The following is a 14,712-nucleotide window of genomic DNA, read 5'->3' as shown; positions in this document are numbered from 1 at the left end:
AGGGGGAGGCCTTCCACGAGATGGATTGATATGGTGGCTTCAATGATGAGCTCAAGTATAACAGGGATTGTGGGGTTGGCGCGGGATCGGGCAGTGTTTCGTTCTCCTGTGCATGGTGTTACTATGAATCAGAAACCACTCGATGGCACTTAACAACAATAACAACAAAAGTACAACCAGTAATATAAAGCCAATAATTATAAAATAAATTATAAACTAACTGCCAAAATTTTCTTATTGTAATGAATTGAAGAATGACCAGTTATAATTACATCCCAATACACTCCTGATTTGATTTAAGGCCTTGATGCAATTTACTTCCATGAAGACTGATAGTCTTCAAAGCCTTACAGGGTAGTTCTACTCTCTCATATAGGGTTACTATGACTTGGAATTGACTTAGTGACAGTGAGTTTGGTCTTTTTGTTTTGTTTTGCTTTAGCAAATGCTGGGACAGCTCTGGTGATATCATGTACAGAGGAGAAACAGAAACTTTCCCAGATGAGTACAGACAATTGGGCATGCGTAGAGTGTTCACATCTCATAAAAACAAGTCCATCCAAACAAGAAAGCAATAGATACTGGGAGGATATATTTAACAGTTGGTAGGGACATATATTGAGTTTAGATTTGTTGTTTGTAGCCCTAAGGTGATACAAATGATTAAATGCTTGGCTATTAACCAAAAATCTCCATGGAGCACCATTTCTACTTTGAAAGACTTGAGGTCATCATGAATTGGAACAAACTTGAGGGCAATTGAAATAAGAAAGAGAGAGAGGAAGAAAGAGAGAGAGAAAAAAAGATTTGGAAAACGCCTTCAGGATCATCGTGTTCCTGTTTAGCAACTGGGATTCAAATACTTTTTAGGATGTAGTAGTTAAAGCTCTTGCTGCTAGCAGAAAGGTTGGTAGTTCAAACCCACCAGCCACTCCACATAAGAAAGATGTGGCAGTGCAGTCTGCTTCTGTAAAGATTACTGTCTTGCGAACCCTATGAAGTAATTCTATTCTGACCTATAGAGTTGCTATGGGAGCTCTGGTAGCATAGTGCCTAAGGCACTTGACTTCTAACCAGAATGCTGGCAGTTCAAACTTACCAGCTACTCCTCGGAAGGAAGGTTGGGCAATCCACTTCCTTAGTGATATCAGCTAGAGAACCCAAGGAGGGGTTGCTATGAGTTGGGTCCGACTCGATGGCACATAACAGCAACAACATGAGTCTGAATAAGTTTGATAGCACAGGTTTTAATTATTTGTATGCAAGTTAAATATATATTTATTTTGAAAATATTTTAATACAAATTAATACACATATCAATGTACTTTATGATTTAAATTTTAGGAAGACAAAGACAAATTAACCAAATAAATTTTGCTTGGCTAACATTTGTGTAAATAGCAACATAAAGGTTTTCTTGTTCTTTACCTTATTTATGAGCTTTCTGACTTTGAAAGATGTAATCTAAAAAAATACTATTTTCATTTTAAAATATTTTTATTATAAATCAAGTTTTAATTTACATTGCATAACTAAAACCAAATAGTAAAATAAATAATATTTTTCTGGTTTTTGTAAGTCAGCAACAATCATTCATAACTTCTGATTGCAATTTTATCAATGCTTGTTAAAAAATCTTATTTTTCTTACTGATATATTTTTCCGCAACTTCATAAATATTTAGTTAGGCACCATGTTGCAGGGCTTTTTTTCAGTATTCAGTGATGAATGAAAGAAATTTTATTTCTTTAATTAACTTTATTTTACGCATTGTTGTTATGAGGTGCCATCAATTCGGCTCTGACCCATAGTGACCCTATGTACAACAGAATGAAACACTGTCCAGTTCTGCACCATCCTCATGGTTCTTGCTATGCTTGAGCCCATGTGTGTAGCCACAGTGTCAATCCATCTCGTTGAGGGTCTTCTCCTTTTTCACTGACCTTTTACTTTACCGACCATGATATACTTCTCCAGGGAATGCACCCTTCTGACAATTTAACCAAAGTAGGTGAGATGAAGCCTGGCCCTTTTCACTTCTAAGGAGCATTCCCACTCCACTTCTTCCAGGATAGATTTGTTTATTCTTTGGCAGTCTGTGGTATTTTCAGTATTCTTCACCAAGACCAAAAATCAAAGACATCAACCCTTTTTCCGTTTTCTTGGTTATTTTACACAGGTACTACAAATTTGAACTAATAACAAAAATATATAACTAATATATTTGTTTTTTTATTAGTAGAATCTTCAGTTAAGATTTCATTTTTGAAAAAAGTTTTCTCTTATGACAATATTTTCAATAATTAATGTAGTCTCACCATCTCATTTTATTTACTTTATAATGATGGCCAAGGGAGATTATAAGACTAAATAGTAGCAAAATAAAAACTCAAATAAACATTTTCTGCCTTCTTCTTTACTTCCTTTTCTACTTAATGTGCATCCTTACAGGATTTGGCCCTAGTTAAAGAACTAAATAGGAGACAAAAACTTGGCATGCTCTCTCTGCATCATGGAGTCTGGAAAAGAGGATGGACATTCTTAACTTTGCTAAAGTAGGATACCTTTCCCTCTTGGTTTTGATCCTGGAAATGTATTCACCATTTTGAAATACCAGGCCTTGAGCTTGATACTGGGGATACAATTTGGAGCAATTTTTCCTACTCCCCAAAGTAAAAGAAATGCACACAGAGCTTCCTCTTTGTATTTGTAATGCTACAGTCTCTTTAGAGACTATTTTAATTTTTATGGGCAGACCTAAATATTCTTTCTCTCTACTCTAGTAGCTTGAAACACTGACATACAGCATGATGCTTATGGTCATTATTTGGGTATATGTCTGTTTCTCTGATAAAATGCTATCTTTTCATCCTTTAACAGGTCTTCATGTACTGAAGTTAGTTACTAAAAAGCAGTGGAGTTTTCTCATGAAATATGAGTTAATCTAGACTTATTTAAAACTTAAATGTTCACATATCTAAATTAAATCATTATGGCATGACTTGAAGGGAACATATTTCCAATTCTCTTTTTGACAGTACATGTTTACATTGTTTAAGGTCCCTTAGGGCAACATCTGACCCCATGGGCTGGTACACCCAAGTGTTTAAGTGCTAGGTCTCCAGACCTTCCTCTTGAGATGGAAGCCCCCTTTCTGCCTGGCTGCTGTGCATGACCCATAAGCCCCTTTGTCTATGGCAATGGAGGTTCCGGCCCAAACTCTTAAACTCAGTCTCTCTTGGCTCTTGTTACTCAGTGGCTCTAGTCTCCATGTTTCGGTCAGTGTGGTCTCATTGGGTGCTGATGGAAAGTTATGTGTCCCTGGCATCTTAGCCCTGGCTCTGGTGCTCTTAGCTCCCTTGGTCTGAGCCATCTCCTCCCCAGATAAGTTCTCACAGGGACTTTGGCCTATTGTACAGCTGTCTTAGCAGAGAAAGCACTTACAGCTGGATGGGACATGGCTTAGTGCTCAATTGATGTACATCACCAAGTATCTCCAAGGCTGTAATCCTTGCAGAAGCAGACTATCACATCCTTGTCCTGCTTTAGTGGTACACTGCACAACAGTCACTGAGTGTGCCTGAGCCGTATGCCCATGGGCATAGGCGTTTGCACAACGTCCAAAGCACATAACATCTTATTTCACAGAACTTGTCATGGGTATTAAGTGGTGCATACTTGTATATTCTTTGGCAAAGAAGAAGGTTGTAGTTGTTAACATATAAAGTTCTAAAGTTAAACTTTCTCTCTTTGAATCTTCCTAAAGCACTTTGGCTGCTAACTGGAAGGATGGCAGTCAAACCCTCCAGCCACTTTGGGATAAAAATGTGGTAGTCTACTTTTATAAAGATTTACAGCCTTGGAAACCCTATAGGGCGATTCTACTCTGTCCTATAAGATCTCTGTGAGTCAGAATCAAATCAATAGCAAGGGTTACACTCCTTCAGGGAAGCCTGGTAACATAGTGGTTATAGTGCTCAGTTAGTAACCAGAAAATCAGTGGCTTGAACCCACCAGCCACTTTATAAGACAATGAAGAGGCAGTCTGCTTCTGTAAAGATTACAGCCTTGGAAACTTTTTATGGGCAATTCTACTCTGTCGTAGAGTAGCTGTAAGGTTACTGTGGGGTTGCTATGAGTCTGAAACAACTTGATGGCAGTGGGTTGATGGCAATGTGCTTTCGTACTCCTTTAGGGAGTACCTGGTGGTGTACATGGTGAACACACTCGACTTCTAACCTGAAGATTGATGCTTTGCCTCCCTGCAGAGGTGCTTTGGAAGAAACATCTGATGATCTGTTTCCAAAAAATTAGTCACTAGAAACTATGGAGCCCAGTTCTGCTCTGACAGAGATTTGGGTGATTTGGGTGAAGGGAAGGGCAATGTACCAAAAGTGAGTGATCAATATGGAGGAAATGAAGAAGAGAAAGACATAGAGAAGTATATGGGAGATACAAACAATTTTTTTAATTTAAAAAAAGAGAGATCTATGGAGCCCAGTTCTGCCCTGACTACTTGGTATCTTCCTGAGTCTGAATCAACTCAATGACAACTAGTTTTATATTCCTTTAAGTAACTACATCTTTCCTTTCCTCTGTTTCCACATGTACAACCTGGTGACTAAAGTTAATATAAATCTGTGACTTATACACTGTCACATTGTGCAGAGTGGAGAATTACTTGTCCTTAATTGTCTAAATTGGTACTGCCATGTTTGAGATATTTGGTGAACTTTACATAGTTAGTGAATTATCTGCTATTACAATCTTGATTAGGAGTTCTGGTGGTGTAGTGCCTAAGGCATTTGGCTACTAACCAAAAGGCTGGCAATTCAAACACACTAGCCACTCCTCAGAAGGAAAATTGGGCAATCTACTTCTGTAGTGATACTGCCTCGGAAACCCAAGGAGGCGTTGCGATGAGTTGGATCCAACTCGACGGCAATGAGTTACAATATTGATTATAGGGTATTTTCATTCCAAACTTCAGTAATATGTCTGGGAAACATCAAAACAGTTGTGAGTCATATGAAAGAAACAGTAAATACTTGTGGATAACAAAATTTGATACAACATGGCCATGGTGTTATTATATCTCAAATTTCAAACATGCTGGAAAATTGTCAGAAACTATCTGGCAGTGTAACTGGCATGGCTTTGACACTGAGGTCTAAGAGTTTTAGTAGTAGAAGTAACATAAGGACATTTGAGTTTATGATATTCGAATGAATCTTTTAATAGAGTCAGTCTAAATGCACATATTTTGCTAAGGCAACAAAATCTCATACAATAAATCAGTAAAACTATACAATTAAAGTTTTATTGATGTCAGTTGTGCAACTTGTTCTTTTTGTTCTTTAATTCCTTTGTTCCTTGCATGAATAAAGCAGGATATGTTGTGCTAGGTTATCAAAGTTATCAAAGCTTGTCCTCATAAATTTTATACACAACTTGATGAGTCTACTGATGTTGGTGATTCTGTTAAGTTATTAAGATGTGTGAAGTAGGTAAGAAGAAAGTGATCACAGGGGAGTTATCATGCTTTGAAAAAATGTGATTAATATAAAAGGAATCAATGTGTTCAATCATATCACAGTTCTTTAAGAAGCCTAGATAACTAATTCCGCTTGGTTGGCTACAAAAAACAACTGGGGATCTTTGTGTCTAGGGGAAGAAACTATTATGATCATAGAATACAAGTTATATCACCATTCCTTTGCTGCTTAGAGTTTGCCAACAAATATGAACATAGCTTTTCTGTGGTGTTGTGCATAACACATATGATTATAGGTATACTTTGAAGTGCTGTTTCCTTGGAGGTTTTTCAGAGAAATAGATGCCAAGAAAATGATCCACAAATAAACATGATGTTACTCTCCTGGGGTCAGATAGTTAACGTGGTAGTTCAGTTTGTGTGTCAACTTGTCTGGGCCTGGTTGAATGGCTGGGCAGCTGGATGTAGTATTCCCCATGATGAGACTGGTAATCAACTCCATGGTGGAATCTACTGGAAGCAGCTGAGTAGCTGCCTTAGGTAATGTGGTCTGCTTCCTGTATATAAGGAGAAGCCTTGGGGAATGATCTCTAGCATATGACCTGCTCGGACTCGGTGTGTAGCCATGTCATTGTTCAGCAGCCTGCCATGTCTGCCAACCTTGGAACTTACAATGGACTTGAGTTAGCATCTTGCCATGTGGTTTGGTAATATAGGGACTGTGCCTTTTTACTTTTCAACCTTGGGCTTGTCAGCCACAGCAGCCAACAGCTGTCTGACTGAAGAAAAGCTTCTAGCTCCTGTGGACCAGGAGCAGGAGGCAGAGCTGAACCCCAAGGTTGAGGGGTTTTCACCCAGTCCCTAGAGACTGGCACTTTGAACTAGGACTTAAAGCCTCCAAAATGTAAGATAATAAACTCCTGTTTGTTAAGGGCATCCCATTTGTGGTATATTCCTGTCAGAGTGGCACCAGGTAACCAGAATAGTTACTAATGTTTTTTTCAGAGGTCAACATAAAATCAACTTAAAATTTAACTCTAAAGCAAGTGGATCTTTCTGCTAGGGAGTGTACTAATTGTATCTCTTCATAAAGAAGCCAATGAATGCATACAAATAAGTGGAAGGAACACACTAGAGCACAAGGACGTATTTTATACTTTATCCTTTTTAAACTACTTCTTTTGTGAAAGCATTCTAAAATATATATTTAATTAAATTTCATTTTTGAAGATTAATTTGTCAGACCATGAAGAACTAACCATTTCAATTAAGTAACCGTATTACTTGGATCCATTTCATTTTAACTGTGTCAGTGACAGTGATTTGATATACCAGTCTACCCTAAACCTGGTTAAAATATGAATTAATGAAACCTGAGTAATTGGTGTATTACTCCGTAACTAGCAAAATAACTCCATAACTAGCAAAATAACTCCATGTACTAGATCATTCTGTCTTAGAGTCTGGGCACCACTCTCAATGATATTCCCAAATACAACACTCATCAGCCCAAAATATCAAAAAATACTGTACCTCTATCTCCTAGGAATTCAAACCTAGGTGCTTTCTCACATTGAAAGGACAATTACTGTATGATGTTAAAACCCACACTATTCAAAGAGATCTTCAACTTACTCAAGTTTTGTCATTACTCTAAGTACTTTCATTACACCTTTACTGAAACACAGCACTATTGATTTTATTCAAGGGCTAATGCTGTTGTGGCAGGTTTGCTGCAAATCTTGGAACACAGATATACCTTCTTGAGATACAGTTGATACACCAAAAGTTTTGAAAGCTTTACTCACCACACTGTGACACATGCTCTAGAACTGGGGACCAGGTTGAGCCATTTCCATTCATCTTAGCTAATACAGGAATTAAAGATTTCCTCCTCAGGCTATTATACTCCAAGGTTCCAAGAGTGAACATTTTGTCTCAACCCATTGTTTCTTTGTCAGCTACCTTACCCTACACATTTGCTCTGGATTCCCTGCATTGAAGCACATCACAATCAGTCAAAGAGATATTTTTCATGGAGTCCAGACAGGCTGAACTGAGCTTGACCACCAGACTTGATGTAGAATCAAATAACTATTGTTTCTCTTTTTACCTTGTTGGTGATTTTTCACTTTCCACTCTTTCTTGTCCTTTTGTCAGTGTCAGCTGGTTCAATCTGATAAGTGTTAATAATTTAGAATTTTGGGGATGAGTGATTGGATTCCTCATTCTTTCCTTCTTAAAAGACTCATGTGCTTCTTAGCCAAAGCAGCCTCTTTCTCTTCAGACAAATTTAAGAATGGCAAATCAATACTTTTCTCAAGAGAAAAGAAAAAAAGTCTGCTTTACTGGACAAGACACTATTTGTATGTAAGATAGGAGAATTATCACTTTTATATGCCTGAAGAGAAGTGATAAAATATATATGGCAATTTTCAAAGTAGTTCCTCATTCTTGAATAATATTGAACAATGTAAGAATAAGAATGACACTGAAAAGGAAGATTTAAAACAGTTTAAGGGACACAACTTTTTTTTAACTATATTATTATTATTACCTCAGAATGAAAGTACAAGTACTTCTTATTTTATAATTATAATTTTCTTAATAAAAATCAGCATAACCTATATTTTAGGAGCTCTGGTAGCATAGTGCCTAAAGCACTTGACTGCTAACCAGAAGGCTGGCAGTTCAAGCCTACCAGCCACACCTCAGAAGGAAGGTTGGGTAATCTACTTCCGTTGTGATACCACCTTGGAAACCCAAGAAGGGATCGCTATGAGTTGGATCTGACTCAAATAACAACAACAACAACAACCTATATTTTAGAGAAGTGTGAAGAAAAATTTTGTAATAAATTGCAATAAGGTTTAAGACTCATATGTCTATGATAGATATATGGTAAGAATTAAGAAACATTATTATGTTCAATGAACAAATGTATGTCTAAATAGAAATTGCTATTTAAAACATTGTACAAATACTAGTTGAAGAGAATTCTCCATCTATGAAAAGTATTTTTAAGTGATTCTAAACACTATTCAAACAATATTGTTAGAAGCATAATGACTAACATGATTATGTGACAATCAACCAAGGAGTTTGTAAAGTTTAAGATCTATATTTAAATTCTGGTAAGATGGCAGAATAGGCAGAAACACTGCACAGACCCTCTTCAACAAAGAAAAAGGGAACCAGTTAACACAGATACAGAAGATAATCCTGGAGCCCTGAGCTTTGAAGGGAAGGATATAGAAGTGGACTAAACTCCAACTAACAGAAGAACTTGCATGAAAACACCAAAAAAGGAGACATACGGAGCTACTATCCTGACTGCACAAACAGCTTGGATATTGCCGAGTAGTGGTAGGACCTAAGAATTAACCTAAAAATCAGCTTTGCTAGCCAGATAACTGCTCTGGTGGCTGGTGAATAAAGGGGGAGTAGTGAAGAGGAAGGTGGGCTGTGCTGTGGACTTTTGCCTGTCTAGAGGGGGGGCAGCCATTTTGAACATTTACAAGTGGTTTAACATGTTCGATATTTAAAGGGAGAGCATTCTCCCAGAATCCAGGGACTTAAGAACAGGCTCCATTAGCCAGGAACCACAAGGACATTCTGGATATGGATGACTGGAAAAGGTGTGACATTACCCTTGTTACTCTTATATCCCACACTCTCTTGGTGATTGGAGGTGTGGCCATCCCTCACTCACACCCACCTTCTAGGCTGGCAAGAATTCCATCCCCTCTATCTAGGTGCTCAGACAGAGTAGGGGTGCCCTGTCATGGCCTGGCCCTTTTTTTTTTCTTTGTTCCTTTTTTTTTTAGTTTGTTGTTTTTGTCTGTTTTAAAGCTATTATTATTATTATTATTACTTTTCCCCTTTTCATTATAATCCTTTATTCTTCCCTTCCCAGGTTCTAGTTTTCAGCTTTATTTCTTTTCCGTGTTCCTGTTTCCAATTTTTTTTTTTTTCTTTCTCATGGTTAACCTGTTCCTTGTATTTCATTTTGCATTTTTCCCATTTTTTCTTCATTATTCTCCTTCTCTATCTTTTTTCTCTTATTGTCCTCTCCCCAGATACTGAGTTTTTCCTCCCCTTTTTTTTTCTTTTTCTGGTTACAGTTCCTGTGAGATTATATGGGGTGTTTTTTGTCTATTTGGTTTTACTTTTTTGATGGTTATTCAATTGTTATTTTTGTCTGAGTAGGAGACAGTGGCAGTTCTCATATGACACAACTACACCCACACCTCCTGTAACCTCATTTACTGAGTGAAAGTAACTTTCTTTTCCACCAACAGGCCAATGATAAACAACCACCAAGAACAGCCTGACTCACCTTTAGCTTCTCTTCACAAACAGTTAACAGAGATCAAAATACAACAATGTCACAATGTCTCAGAGATAACAGACCACCATGGTCTTCACAAAGAAGCAAGATAAAGTGGTAGAAACAAGGGAGCAGGATACAGACCCAGAACACATCCTTGAGGAAGAAGTAGCATTGGAACTCCCTGATAAGGAATTTGAAAGAATTATATTTAGGTATCTTCAAAGGATTGAGGGATGGATCAAGGAAAAACCAGACAATAACCTAGAATAATTTTGGGAGAAAATACAAGAAAAAAATGACAGAATAAATGGAAAATTAGAAATGATTCAAAATCTACAGATAGAAATCCAGAAGATTAATACTACATTTTCAGAAATATATAACACATTGAAAGGGCAAAGTAGTAGAATTGATGCAATGGAAGACAGAATTAATAAGATTGAAGACAAATACCTGAATACTTCTTTGGAAAGGTATTAATCAGAAAAAAAGATCAAAACAAAATGAAGAAAGCCCAAGGTTCATGTGGGATGCCATCAAAAGGAATAATCTACATGTCATTGGAATTCCAGAACAGGAAGAGAAAAATAAAACCACTGAGAAAATTGTCCAACACTTGTTGGAAGAGAACTTCCCTGATATGATGAAAGATGAGAATATATCCATTAAGAAAGTTGAATGACCCCAAACAGGATAGACATCAAAAGAAAATCACCAAGATATAGCATCATCAAACACATCAAAACCAAAGAAAAAGAAAGAATCCTAAAAGCAGCATGGGGGAAAAAAAAAGTTACTTACAAATGACAACCAGTAAGAATAAGCTCTGTTTTCTCAGCAGAAACCATGCAAGCAAGAAGGCAATGGTATAGTATATATAAAACCCTGAAAGAGAAAAACTTCCAACCAAGAATTATATACCTGGCAAAATTCTCCCTCAAATATGATGGTGAAATTAGGATATTTCCAGATAAGCAGAAACCAAGGGAATTTGTTAAAACTAGATCAACCTTACAAGAGATGCTAATGGGAGTCCTTTGAACAGAGAACCAAAAATAGCAAATAATAACTCACCATTAATACACAAGATGACATAACCCAGAAACCACAGCTATGGACATATCCAAAATAAAATAAACTTATAGGATTGTAAACAGGGAACCAGAGACATCAATTGGCAAATGAGGACAACTACAAACTAAAAAGAGGGAAAATACTGAATAGTTAGAGAACTTCTAAATGGTGAGGAAATCAAGAGAGGTGCAAGATAGAATGGACTGTTCTAAACTCAGGGAGAAAATTATCAAACATAGGGTAACCTCAAAGAAAATGATAAACTCTCACATCACAATAAAAAAGAGGACAAGCACAAATAGTCAGCAAATACTAAAACAACACCAACAAAAGAAATGATAACATGATTCATAAATATAATGATATCAGCACAGAAAATTATATGGAACAAAGAAACCACAGGCACCATGAAAAAGCACATAACAAAATGATAGGAACCTATTCATACTTGCTGATAATTACATTTTATGCTAATGGATTAAATGCACCACTCAAGAGATGGAGAATTGCAGACTGGATAAGAAAACAAAACCCATTTATATGCTATCTACAAGAGAAACACCTTAGAAATAAGAAAAAAAATAGACTAAATATAAAAGGATGGAAAAAGATATATCAAGCAAATGGCAACCAAAAAAGAGCAGGAATGGCAATATTAATTTCTAATCAAATTGACTTTAAGACAAAAACTACCATACGAGACAAAGAAGGACATTATATAATGATTAAAGGATCAATTGAACAAGAAGATATAACAATAATAAATATCTATGGACCCAATGAAAGAGGTCCAAAATAGATAAATCAGACTTCAAAAAAGTTGAAAAGCCAAATAGATGACTCCACAGTCATAGTAGGACACTTTAATACACCACTTTCAATGAAAGATGGAACTGGAAAGAAACTCAACAAAGACATGGAAAAGCTAAACAATGCAACCCACCAACTTGACCTTATAGACATCTAGAGCACTTCACCCAACAACAGCACAATATACATTTTTTTTCCAGTGGACATGAAACATTTTCCATGATAGAACACATGTTAGGCCATAGTGCAAGCCTGAAAAAAACAGAAAAACATTGAAATACTGCAAAACTTCTTCTCAGATCATAATGCTATCAAATTAGAAATCAAAAATAGGAAGATCAAAAGAAAAGAGTAACACATGGACATTGAACAACACTTTCATTAAGAAAGACTGGGTAAGAGAAGAAATAAAAGTGAAATTAAAAAATTCTTTGAATCAAATGAGAATGAAAACACAACATACCAAAGTCTTTGTGACACAGCAAAAGAAGTGATCAGAGGTCAATTTATAGTCAAAAAACACACACATCAAAAAAGAAGAAAGAGCCAAAATCAACACTTTAAGTAAGCATCTCCAACAATTAGCAAAAGAACAGCAAGAAAAACCTACAGTCACCAGAAGAGAGGAAATAATGGAGTTGAGGAGAAATCAATGAGACAGAAATTAGAAAAACAATAGAAAAAATCAACAAGACCAGAAGTTGCTTTTTGAAAAGATTAATAAAATTGACCAACAAAGGAAAAGAGGGAAAGAATATAAATAACACAAATAAGAAATGAAATGGATGACATCACAACAGAATCAACTGAAATAAAAAGGATAATATCAGGGTACTATGAAGAACTGTGCTCCAACAAATTTAAAAATCTGGAAGAAAAGGACAGATTTCTAGAAAAACACGAAGTACCTAAACTAACACAGACTGATGTGGAAAAGTTGAACAGATCCATATAAAAGGAGAAATTAAACCAGTCATTAAAAAATTACCAACAAAAAGAAGTCCTGGCCCAGATGGAATCACTGGAGAATTCTACCAAATATTCAAAGAAGAACTGATACCAATCCTACTCAAACTATTCCAAAACATAGAAAAGGATGGAATCCTCCCTAACTCATTTTATGAAGCAAGTATAACCTTGATACCAAACCACGCAAAAACTTCACTCAAAAGGAAAACTACACACCAATATCCCTCATATATATAGATGTAAAAATCTTCACCAAAATCCTAGCCAATAGACTGAAACAACATATCAAGAAAATCATTCATTATGACCAAGTGGGGTTCATATCAGGTATGCAAGGATGGTTCAACAATAGAAAAAGAATCAATGTCATTCACCACATAAATAAAACAAAAGAAAAGAACCACATGATCATATCAATTGATGCAGAAAATGCATTTGATAAAATCCAACACACATTCCTGATCAGAACTCTCAGCAAAATAAGAATAGAAGGGGCATTCCTCAACATAATAAAGGGCATCTATACAAAACCAACAGCCAACATTATTCTCAATGGAGAGAGACTGAAATCATGCACCTTGTGAACAGGAACCATACAAGAAGAAGAACAAAGTAGGAGGTCTCACATAGCTGGATCTCAAAACCTACTATACAGCCACAGTAGTCAAAACTGCCTGGTATTGGTACAATGAAAGACACATACACCAATGGAACAGAATTGAGAACCCATAAATAGATCCATCGACCTGGTCAGCTGATCTTTGACAAAGGCCCAAAATCCAAAAAATGGGGAAGAGAATGTTTGCTTAATAAATGGTGCTGGCAAAACTGGATATCCATTTGTAGAAAAATGAAACAAGATCTGTACCTCACACCATACACAAAAACTAACTCCAGATGGATCAAAGACTTAAATGTGAAATCTAAAAATGTAAAGTTCCTCAAGGGAAAACTAGGGGGAAATTTAAGGTCCCTAATATGTGGCATAAATAAACTATCAAGCATAACCCAAAATGCACAAACAGTAGAAGAGAAACTATATGGACGGGACCTTCTAAAAATTAAATATTTATGTCCTTCCAAAGACTTCTCCAAAAGAGTCAAAGCAGAACTTACAGATTGTGAACAAAATATTTGGAAATGACATATCTGACAAGGGACTTATGTCTAGAATTTATAGAACATTTCAACACTTCAATAACAAAAAGACAATACAATTAAAAAATGGACAGAAGACATGAGTAGACACTTCACCAAGGAAGATATTCAGGTGGCCAACAAAAATATGAAGAAATGCTCACAATCATTAGCCATCAGAGTGATGCAAATCAAAGCAACAAGGGGATACCAGCTTGCCCCAGCACTAGTAGCAAAGTTCAACAAGGCACAAAAAAGCAAATGCTGGTGAGGATGCAGAGAGATTGAAACTCTCATACACTGCTGGTGGGACTGTAAAATGGTACAACCACTTTGGAAATAAGTATGGTGATTCCTTAAAAATTTGGATTTAGAAATGCAATTTGACCCAACCATTCCATTACTAAGTATATATCCTAAAGAAGTGAAAGCCAGCACAAGAAGAGACATATGAATACCCATGTTCATTGCAGCCTTATTTACAATAGCAAAAAGATGGAAATAATCTAGGTGTCCATCAACTGAGGAATGGATAACCAAAGTATGGTACATACACACAGTGGAATATTATGCAACCCTAAAGAGTAATGTAGAATCTGCAAAACACTGCATAACATGGATGAACTTAGGGGACATTATGCTGAGCAAAATAAGTCAATCACAGAGGAACAAATATTGTATTAGTCTGTTATTGTAAAAGGAAAGGAAAGGTGTACATATGGAAGAAAATTTTTTGTTGGTTACCACTGAGACTATGGTCCCAAGTATTAAGGTGGGAGGGTAGAGGAGGGAACACTGTTAAATAGGTTGTTGTTGTTGTTGTTAAGTGCCGTCGAGTCGTTTCCGACTCATAGCGACCCCATGCACAGCAGAACGAAACACTGCCCGATCCCGC

Source organism: Orycteropus afer, unplaced genomic scaffold (genome assembly GCF_000298275.1).
Source record: "Orycteropus afer afer isolate SDZICR_OR568_19922 unplaced genomic scaffold, OryAfe1.0 scaffold00216, whole genome shotgun sequence".
In the NCBI taxonomy this organism is placed as follows: Eukaryota; Metazoa; Chordata; class Mammalia; order Tubulidentata; family Orycteropodidae; genus Orycteropus; species Orycteropus afer.
The sequence above is the reverse complement of the archived record's forward strand: the minus strand, read 5'-3'. Positions refer to the sequence as shown.